Here is a 6364-nt window from a genome sequence, read left to right as displayed (position 1 = left end):
CATCAAGCTTTCTTTATGTCAAGCGTCATCTTAATAGAGAGGATTTAAGATTGAAGATTCAACAGTCTCATCATTCTAACCACCACAATTATACGATCACAACATACAAACACACAATCAAGTATATAGAAGACTTTACAATACCACCCAATACATATCAATCGCTATTTAGAGTTTATCTATCACATAGAAATAAACCATAACCTACCTCCACCGAAGAATCGTGATCAAGCAAGCTATCTCCCCAATGCCTTTTGCTTTCCTCTTCGTTCTCTCTCTCTCGCTCGTTCTCCCCTTTCTGTCTTTTTCTTCTTCATCTCCAGATTCTTTTTCTTTTACCCTAATTATCATATAATTCATTATGATAAAAGTAACCCATTATTTATTTCAAGGTTATCTCCTTTAACCCTCCAAGTAAATAAATTATTAAACTTACCCCACTAATTTCATAAAGTTTGTCATGAATAGTCCAAAACACCCCTTTAAAACCTTTAGCAGAAATCCGACCCAGTTGGGGTTACGCAACCTGTGACGGCCCGTCGTGTCTATGACGATCCGTCCTGCAGGTCCGTCACAGAGTTCAGAGAGTTAAATTTAGTAAAGGGGTTTGCGACGGTCCGTCGCATCTATGACGGTTCGTGCTGCAGTTCTGTCGTGAAGTTCAGAGAGTCGATCTCAGTACCCAGATTTCAGAGTTGAAGTGTTTTGGAACGAAGACCCTCGACGGTCCGTCGTGACCATGACGGTCCGTCGCCTGATCCGTCGACCCAGTCAGTTACTTTCAAAATAATTTTACTTCTCGAACCTACTAAACAGGTTGTTACAATAGATACCAATTTACCCATCGTTCGTCCCCGAACAATCACAGGAAGAAAACAAGGGCGAGAAAGAGTACCTGAATCTGTAAAAAGATGTGGATATTTTTCTTGCATATCCGCCTCATTCTCCCAAGTAGACTCTTCAACTGGCCTATTCTTCCACTGAACCTTGATGGATGCAATCTCCTTTGATCTCAACTTGCGGACTACTCTAGCTAGAATAGCAACCGGCTCCTCCACATAAGACAAATTCTCGTCAAGAAGAATTGAAGCCCAACGAATAATGTAGTTTCCATCCCCACGGTACTTTTTCAGCATAGACACATGAAATACCGGGTGCACTCCTGAGAGTCCTGGAGGCAATGCCAATTCATAAGCCACCTCCCCCACGCGCTTCAAAACTTTAAATGACCCAATATACCTCGGACTAAGTTTACCTCGCTTACCAAACCACATCACCCCTTTCATGGGTGAAACCTTCAGCAAGACTTGTTCGCCCTCCATAAAATTCAAGTCCCTAACCTTTTGATCTGCATATTCCTTCTGCCTGCTCTGAGCTGCTAGCAGCTTATCCAGAATGAATTTTACCTTATCTAACGATTCCCTCAAAAAATCGGTACCCCAAGATCTTACCTCAAATGCATCAAACCAACAATTGGGAGACCTACATCTCCTCCCATATAGTGCCTCAAATGGGGCCATATCAATACTTGAGTGATAGCTATTGTTGTATGAAAACTCTGCTAAGGGTAAGAATTTATCCCAATGACCACCAAATTCTATCACACATGCACGAAGCATATCCTCCAACACCTGAATCGTTCGCTCAGACTGACCATCGGTCTGAGGGTGAAATGCAGTACTAAGATCCAGCCTAGTACCTAATTCAGCATGTAATGTTCTCCAAAACTTAGAAGTAAACTGCGTACCTCTATCTGATATGATGGAGAGTGGAACTCCATGCAATCGAACAATTTCCGAGATATAGAGTTTGGCTAACTTCTCTGCATTGTAAGTCATCTTGACCGGAATGAAGTGAGCAGACTTAGTTAACCTGTCAACAATTACCCAAATAGAATCAAACATACCCAATGTCTTTGGAAGACCAACCACGAAATCCATTGCAATTCTTTCCCACTTCCATTCAGGAATGGGCATTCTCTGAAGTGTTCCTCCAGGCCTCTGGTGTTCATACTTTACTTGCTGACAATTCGGGCATTGGGCAACAAAATCAACAATGTCAAGCTTCGTTCTACTCCACCAAAAATGTTGCTTTAGGTCACGATACATCTTGGTTGCACCAGGATGTATAGAATACCTTGAACTATGAGCCTCTGTAAGAATAGTGTGAATCAAATCATCCGCACGGGGCACACATACCCTTCCCTTAATTCTCAAAACACCTTCCTCATCAATTATTGCTTTTTAGCCTCTCCTCGCAATACCATATCTCGAATTCGGCTCAGCTTCTCATCAGTAAACTGCTTCTCCTTAATCTTGTCAAGAAAAGAAGATCTTGCCTCCACACAGGCCAAAAATCCTCCCTTCTCTAGTACTTCCATACTCATAAAGTCATTAGCCAGAGTCTGAACCTCTCTAGCCAATGGGCGTCTAGAAACCTGTAAGTGGGCTAAACTACCCATGCTCCCTGCTTTTCTACTTAAAGCATCTGCCACAACATTAGCTTTTCCTGGGTTATACAATATAGTAATATCGTAGTCCTTCAATAGTTCCATCCACCTCCTCTGCCTCAAATTCAAATCTTTCTGAGTAAAGACGTACTGTAAACTACGATGATCTGTATAAACTTCACACTTGACCCCATATAGATAATGTCTCCATTGCTTTAATGCAAATACTACTGCAGCCAACTCCAAATCATGGGTCGGATAGTTACGTTCATGCACTTTTAATTGCCTCGAAGCATAAGCAATTACATTTCTCTCCTGCATTAGCACTGCACCCAAACCAGAATAAGATGCATCACAATAGACAATGAAATTCTTACCTTCCACTGGCAAGGTAAGAATTGGTGCAGTAGTCAACAAAGTCTTGAGTTTCTGAAAACTTTCTTCACATTCATCCGACCATACAAAGGGAACATTCTGCTTAGTCAAATTTGTTAGCTGCGAAGCAATAGAAGAAAATCCCTTGACAAATCGACGGTAGTAGCTAGCTAAACCAACAAAGCTTCTTACCTCTGTAACATTAGTAGGTCTTACCCAACTCTTCACTGCTTCAATCTTAGAAGGATCCACCATCACTCCATCCTTAGAAACCACGTGCCCCAAGAAGGACACTGAATCTAGCCAAAACTCACACTTGGAGAATTTGGCATAAAGCCTTTTCTCCCTCAACAACTCCAATACAATTCTCAAATGCTCCTCATGTTCTTTCCTGCTCTTTGAGTATATCAGTATATCATCAATGAATACAATAACAAAGATATCCAGATATGGCTTAAAAATCCTGTTCATCAGACTCATGAAAGCAGCAGGGGCATTCGTAACCCCAAAAGACATTACTAAGAATTCGTAATGCCCATACCTGGTTCAAAAAGCAGTCTTTGGCACATCTGCTGCCCGTATTTTCAATTGATGATAACCGGATCTCAGATCAATTTTAGAGAAGACACAAGCACCTTGTAACTGATCGAACAAATCATCAATTCGAGGAATAGGATACTTGTTCTTAATAGTTACCTTATTCAGCTGCCTGTAGTCTATGCACATCCGAAGGCTTCCATCCTTCTTTTTCACAAATAAAACAGGAGCACCCCAAGGGGATGCACTTGGTCTAATAAAACCTTTACCTAACAACTCCTGAAGTTGGGCCTTTAACTCCCTTAACTCAGCTGGAGCCATTCTATAAGGGGGGATGGAAATGGGGCGAGTACCCGGCTCCAGATCAATACAAAAATCAATATCCCTATCCGGTGGCATACCGGGAAGGTCTGCAGGAAACACATCCAGAAACTCACAGACTATCGAAACAGACTCAATCGAAGGTACTTTGGAAGTATCATCCCTGAGATGTGCCAAGAAGGCTAAACAACCTTTACTAACCATCCTCTTAGCGCGAAGAAAAGAGATAATACGGACTGGGGTGGAAATGTAGTCACCCTCCCACACTAGCGGATATGTCCCAGGCTTGGCCAATGTCACAGTTTTAGCATTACAATCTAAGATTGCAAAATTTGGGGAAAGCCAAGTCATACCCAGAATTACATCAAAATCAACCATTTCTAGGATAATCAAATCTACATAGGTATTGCTCCCTACAAAAGTCACAAGGCAAGACCTATACACCTTCTCAACTATCACAGACTCACCCACAGGAGTAGAGACACTAATAGGCATGTCAAGCAATTCGCAATGTAAATCAAGACCAGTAGCAAATGAGGAAGATACATATGAAAATGTGGATCCAGGATCAAATAATACAGAAGCCATGCAATCACAGACCAAAAGATTACCTGTGATAACAGCATCAGATGTCTCTGCTTCAGACCTCCCGGGGAAAGCATAACAATGGGCCCTATCACCTGTCTGTCCATTGCCCCTATCATGTTGCGCTGCAGCAGTTCCAGCTTGCCCGCCACCCCGACTGATTGGGTGACCACCATTACCTTGGCCACCACGTCCTCCAGAATGGCGGCCTCTCCCATGACCACCTCTACCTCTAACCATTGGGGGTCTGTAACTCTGTTTTGGACAATACCTCCTAATATGTCCAGTCTCCCCACATCCATAACAATTCCTGGAGTCAAGCATAGGTCTTTGTGAAAGTGACGAAGTCTGGGGATAACCTCCAAACTCAGAAAAGGGCTGACTGGGCTGCGATGGACCCCCAGCTAAAGCCTGCAGGGCAGACTGAATAGGGCGGTTTTTGTAACCTCCTGAACTCTGCCCTCTGGAGTAAGAACCGCTAAACTCACCTCCCTTACGGAACTTCTTAGATGTCGACGCCATGGTGAAGTCGTCTGGCTTCACCCCCTCCACTTCTATCACAAAATCAACCACTTCCTGAAAGGATTTTGCTGCAGCAGCTACCTGTAAGGCTGGGATCCGCAAATCTGACCTCAATCCCTTCACAAAACGGCGAATCCGCTCTTGTGGACTGAAACAAAGCTGAGTGGCATACCTAGATAGTGCACGAAATTTAGCCTCATAAGCAGCAATAGACATCCTTCCTTGCTCTAGGCTCAGGAATTCATCTCTCCTCCTATCCCTCAAAGTCCGGGGTATATACTTCTCCATAAATAAGATAGAGAATGATGCCCAAGTCATAGGTGGTGCCTGTGCTGGTTGACACTCAACATACGACCGCCACCACATTTTGGCATCCCCCTGAAACTGATAGGTCACAAACTCCACACCGAATCGTTCTACTATGTCCATCTTATGTAGCAGCTCATGACAATCAACCAGAAAATCATAGGCATCTTCAGATTCAGCACCCTTGAATACTGGAGGTTTTAACTTTAAGAACTTAGTGAAAAGTTCATGCTGATCACTTGTCATTATGGACCCTGTAGTCAATCGAGGAAACGTGCCTACTTCCAATGAGGCATCCATGCGGGGAGCCACAGCGGCTGCATGTTGTACCCCCTGAACCTGAGGTGCTGGTGCAGAAAACACTGGAGGTGTCTGGCCCTGATCAGATAACCCGCTAAGATAGGTAAGAACCTGGTTAATCATCTCTGGGGTAGGCTGGGGTGGTAATTCCTCATCTTGAACCTGCTCATTTCCCCCTTCTTCACCCTCTCTCACTACCTCATCAGTCGGTGGAGGAGTCACTGCCCTATTACTAGCTGGACCAGGTGTTTGTCCTCTACCTCTAGAGGGCGTCCTCCTGCGACCTCTACCACGGCCTCTTGCCACTGCTCCTCCTCGAGCTACGATCCCAATGGTTGGCTCAAACGCACCCTTTCCTGCCGGTGCTGGTATTGACACAGTTGTTGCTCTAGTTCTAACCATCTGCGAGATAGAGTGAGGATGTCAGATACCAATTTGTATCACCTAGCTACCAATTGGACCCAAGTAATAGCACGAAAGAAAAAAAGAATGGAGTTTTCCTAAAGTCCTATAGCCTCTCAAAGAAAATTAAGGGCGTCCCCCTACCGTTCCTCAAGACTCTACTAGACTCGTTCTTGTGTGATGAGATCAACGAACCTAAAGCTCTGATACCAAGTTTGTCACGACCCAAAACGAGCCGCGAGTGGCACCCACACTTATCTTACTAGGTGAGCGAACCAACAATCTAAACCCCAACGTTTACCTGTATATAAATTCTGAATAGTGAATAAAATGCGGAAGATCCAAAACTCAATAACGAAATCAATTAAATAAACTTTTAAAGTATAATACTTATCATCCCCAAAATCTGGAAGTCATCACATCAAGAACATCTATCCTCAAATTACTAGTCTAAGAGTATGTAAGAACTAAAATAAGTAGAAATATGGTCCTGTCTGAACTTCAAAGACATCAAGACGTGAAGAAGAGAATCCAGCCCGAGCTAGGAATAATAGCTCACCCTGAAAT

The sequence above is a fragment of the Solanum pennellii genome, chromosome 6 (genome assembly GCF_001406875.1).
Source record: "Solanum pennellii chromosome 6, SPENNV200".
NCBI lineage: Eukaryota > Viridiplantae > Streptophyta > Magnoliopsida > Solanales > Solanaceae > Solanum > Solanum pennellii.
The sequence above is the reverse complement of the archived record's forward strand: the minus strand, read 5'-3'. Positions refer to the sequence as shown.